This window comes from Conger conger, chromosome 9 (genome assembly GCF_963514075.1).
Source record: "Conger conger chromosome 9, fConCon1.1, whole genome shotgun sequence".
Taxonomy (NCBI): Eukaryota; Metazoa; Chordata; class Actinopteri; order Anguilliformes; family Congridae; genus Conger; species Conger conger.
Window position 1 is genome coordinate 59,721,588 of NC_083768.1, and position 5,000 is coordinate 59,726,587.

Below are 5,000 nucleotides of genomic sequence, written 5' to 3' on the forward strand. Positions count from 1 at the left end.
GGATAAGTGTGAAGAGGACCTGAGAGGACAGTACGGTTCCGAGTCCTAGCGTGACCATACAGATACAATCGGAATCCTGGAAGAATACATCAACTTACAAACTAGCATAGCACAGTTGGCTAGAATACCACTGAGTACAGCAATACAATAGCTAATACAAAACACAACAATATCTATATATGACTATATAAGTACCATTACAGTCTATGGCATATACGATGCACCTGTGGTTACCTGTGGACAGGTGAGATAAATGGAGTGGAGCTCATTCTGTGTGCAGTGCCACTGGCTCAGATGGTGCAGCTCACTCTGTGTCCTGATCGATGTTCTTATTGATCCTGTGTAAATGCATCCATCACAGGGATAACACTGCTGCTACAGGCACTCTTCTGTATCAGACGTGGGTCAAGTACACAATCATTTTGGATTCAAATACTTTTCTGAGCTCAATTGAGCTTCCTGGTGCAACTCAGCCAGCCAAGAGGACCAGAAGGCGGGGTTTGCACTTTTTGGGAGATTTTCATAGAGTTGGGTAAAGTGCAGAGATTTTCAATCAAAAACAATGATGCATTTGACCCTGGTCTGGTACAGCATGTTAGTCTTGGGGACTCTGTCATGCTTCACCGTCGTTATGGGGACTCTGTCATGCTTCACCATCGTTATGGGGACTCTGTCATGCTTCACACTCGTTATGGAGACTCTGTCATGCTTCACAGTCGTTATGGGGACTCTGTCATGCTTCACAGTCGTTATGGGGACTCTGTCATGCTTCACACTCGTTATGGAGACTCTGTCATGCTTCACACTCGTTATGGAGACTCTGTCATGCTTCACAGTTGTTATGGGGACTCTGTCATGCTTCACAGTTGTTATGGGGACTCTGTCATGCTTCACACTCGTTACGGGGACTCTGTCATGCTTCACCGTCGTTACGGGGACTCTGTCATGCTTCACAGTCGTTATGGGGACTCCTCAGTGTGTAAGTCAGTCATTCAATTCAAATCAATATAATTGTATTTCTTTTTCTTCTTTTTTTTAACTTCTCTTTATTGAGGTTCTGACAGCAAGTACATATATTTCTAATAATTGTATTTCTAAAGCACTTTTCACGGAGGACTGTCACAAAGACACTTCAGAGAGTAAAGGACGGGCAGGAAAAGGGGAGACACCAGCTCTGGGCCCCCAGATAGCCCCAGGCACGAGGAAAACAAAGACACCCCAGAACAACCCTCAGAGAGGTGTGAAAAAACTCCCCGATGGGAGGAAATCTCAGGAGGAACCCGGCGATAGAGGAGATTGAGTGTGTGTGGTGTGTCTGTGTGTGTGTGTAAGTGTATGAGTGTGTGTGTACGAATGTGTGTGTGAGTGTGTGTGTGTGAGTGTATGAGTGTTTGTGTGTGTGTGTGAGTGTGTGTGTGAGTGTATGTGTGTGTGTGTGTGAGTGTATGAGTGTGTGTGTGTGTGTGTGAGTGTGTGTGTGTGTGTGTGTGAGTGTGTGTGTTTGAGTGTGTGTGTGTGAGTGTGTGTGGGTGTGTGAGTGTGTGTGTGTGAGTGTGTGTGTATGAATGTGTGTGTTTGAGTGTGTGTGTGTGTGTGTGTGTGTGAGTGTGTGTGTGTGTGTGTGTGTGTGTGTGAGTGTGTGAGCCTATCCTCTGCTGACTGTAATGTCAAACACTGGAATCACAACACAATGGAATAAACACAGAGAAAATACACATCTGAATAGACAAAAAGGGATCTAACACCAGGTGAAACAGATCGATTGAGACGCAGATCTCCTCTCTCCCCATGGCTCCCGGATCAGGGCAGGAACAGCTGGTGCCGGGGGGGGGCTGGGGGGGCAGACAGGGTGTGCAAACCCATTCAGGCAGAGCCAATTTAGATATGCAAATGAAGGGGGGGGGGGGGGGGTGTCACATAATGACCGAGAACAATAACAACAAAGAGCCGGTAATGTAATTAAACACTTAGCCGTCATCTGCTCAAACCACCGGGAACTATTTACAATCTTAATCCATTACAACCATTAAAATAAAACAGTTACAAAGAACAACAAGCACACGGGAGAGGGGGCAGGTCATTGTGTGAGGAGGAGGAGGAGGAGGAGGAGGGTTTGAAAGGCCGAAGGGCGGGTGGGGTTTGAGCATGACACAGTACGAGTCTGGCCGCCTGGGAGCGACGACTCATCACCACTTACTGTCCTCATCAACACAAACACGTGTATCTGCTGTATATCATTCAGCTTGTGTGCAGAAAAAGTACAGGACAGTGCAAACGTCTTCGGCACCTGTATAACATTCTGTACAGATTAGATTATTTACATTACATTTTGCGGAACGTAACTCAGCTCTTGACAGCAGCAAAATTTAAAAAGATCCCCGAGACATTTCCATACTCCGAAATGCACCAGCTCACAAAATAAATTGTTTCTGAATATTGAAGTGGATTTCACTCTGAATATGTGCGTTTGCTTTTTGTGTGAATAATCTGCTCTAATTAATATCCATCCCCGAATGTCAGCGCACTGGGGCTGAATGTGAAGAGGGGCTCCAGCTTTCAGTAAACACAGCCCATCCACAGCCACAACACATCCATCCCACGGGTCCACACGCGGTCGGTCTGTGTGTTCCCTGGGTGTTCCCTGGGTGTTCCCTGAGTGTTCCCTGAGTGTTCCCTGTGTGTTCCCTGAGTGTTCCCTGGGTGTTCCCTGTGTGTTCCCTGGGTTTAGAGAACGTCGGACATGCCAAAAATAAAGTCACCAGTCATTGTGTTGCCCAGTGACTGATCCTGATTTGATTAATGTTTGTTGCCATTTCATTGGTGTTTGGCAGTATTTGATTGGTGCTTGGTGGTATCCGATTCATGTTTGGCAGTATCCGATTGGTGCTTGCCAGTATCCGATTGGTGCTTGACGATATCCGATTGGTGCTTGGCAGTATCCGATTGGTACTTGTTGGTATTTGATTCATGTTTGGCAGTATCCGATTGGTGCTTGGCAGTATCCGATTGGTACTTGTTGGTATTCGATTCATGTTTGGCAGTATCCGATTGGTGCTTGCCGGTATCCGATTGGTGCTCGGTGGTATTCAGCAGTTTGCTCCCACCCTCCTCCCGGAGGACTCCAGCAGAGCAGCAGAGCATCCCGCTAATGGTGTTCATTTGTCAGGAGCTGATTGGATTAGGGCTGTAACAAATGCGGGGTCTCTGGAGGCCTGGGGGTGGGTGGGGGGGGATCTGCTCCATTCACAGGTCGCCCTCAGACCGCAGGGGGGGTGTGCTCAGGGCACAGCGCTGGGTCGGCCGTGTTTAACTGCCTTTAAACCCCAGGGGGGTGGAAAGCACTAGAAAATGGCTTCTGTGGCTGTAGTGAGAGCCCTTCACAGCAATACAGCAAAATTAAACTCTCCTTAAGACCAGGAAACAAGAGACCGAGGGAGAACGAGAGGGAGAAAGAGAGAGAGAGAGAAAGAGAGGGAGGTAGCGACAGAATGAGGAATTTGGGATGAGACGGGACCCTACAGAAGGGAAGATCAGAGGATGAGTGTGTGTTATTGCGGTTGGAGGATATGAACCCTAACAAACAGTCATTATAACGCATCACTTCCACCCTGCTGCACCCCCCCCCCCCCACCCCCCCTGACCCCCTTACACACTCCTCAGCCACCAGCCAATCACATCGCACGGTACACATTCCTTCCTGGAGACAGTAACTACCCCCCCCCGCCGGATCGGGGTTGGGGAGGGCGGGGCAGTGCGACACACCCCTGCCCCCCTCCCCACAGCGAGGTCCAATCAGACGATGCCATGCACTGTTGCCACGGCGCAGACTTGTTTACAGTCTGCCGGGAAAGTGGAGCGGTGGCGCAGTCATGGGTACCGCGGGCGAAAGGGGGGTCGGTCCGCACGGCGGGAAGGGGCACCCCATCCCCCCAGCGGCCAGGCCCTGTAGAGGTCAGGGGTCGTTTCCGCACTAATGCCCCGCTTAATGGGCGAGTGCGTTTCCTGCCCCCAGACCGACGCGTTCTGACACGCGCTGTGACTGTGTGCTGCACTGCGGTCGCCCCATTCGCCCTGTATGAGTTCCCAGAGCCAAAATGGCGGTCGCCCCATTCCCCCTGTATGAGTTCCCAGAGCCAAAATGGCGGTCGCCCCATTCCCCCTGTTTGAGTTCCCAGAGCCAAGATGGCAGTCGCCCCATTCCCCCTGTATGAGTTCCCAGAGCCAAGATGGAGGTCGCCCCATTCGCCCTGTATGAGTTCCCAGAGCCAAGATGGCGGTCGCCCCATTCCCCCTGTTTGAGTTCCCAGAGCCAAGATGGCAGTCGCCCCATTCGCCCTGTATGAGTTCCCAGAGCCAAGATGGAGGTCGCCCCATTCGCCCTGTATGAGTTCCCACAGCTAAATTAGCAGGTTCATAAAATATGATTATCCAAATGCAGAGGTGTATTAAACCTTTTAAGTTCTTTGAGTTTGGGTGTGTTCTGAAGGCCCTGCTCTAACCCCCAGAAGGGCGCTGCTATCCTCAGCCACCAGGCTATGAATGTAACTCAAATCAAATTATCACCAGGCTTCTCTTCCCACCATTAGGGATGTTACTCCACGTTTGGATTGATCGGAAAGAGCCCTCTCCGCACAAAGTACTTACAGAAGTGTGTCTGTGCACGCTCCGCACTATTCGATGACAGACAATCAATCCCGCACTGCTTTCCCGACCACCTCGGCTGTTCCGGAAACTTCCGAGGGCGAACACGAAGGGCTGGAGCTCGGCCCAGTGCTGGAACGCACGCTCCGCCGGGCTGGGAGATGACGAGGGCGTCGAGCTGTAGGCACATCTCAGCGTAAATGCCATCGTTCACATGTCCGTGACCGATGGCACTGGCCATCTCCCCTGGATAACAGTCCTTGAGAGAGTGTCGATGACATCGCCTCGTTAAGGTGTGAGGTCACAAATACGTGACGTTCTTAGCTGAACACTGTAAATGCTGATGTCACAATCACTGC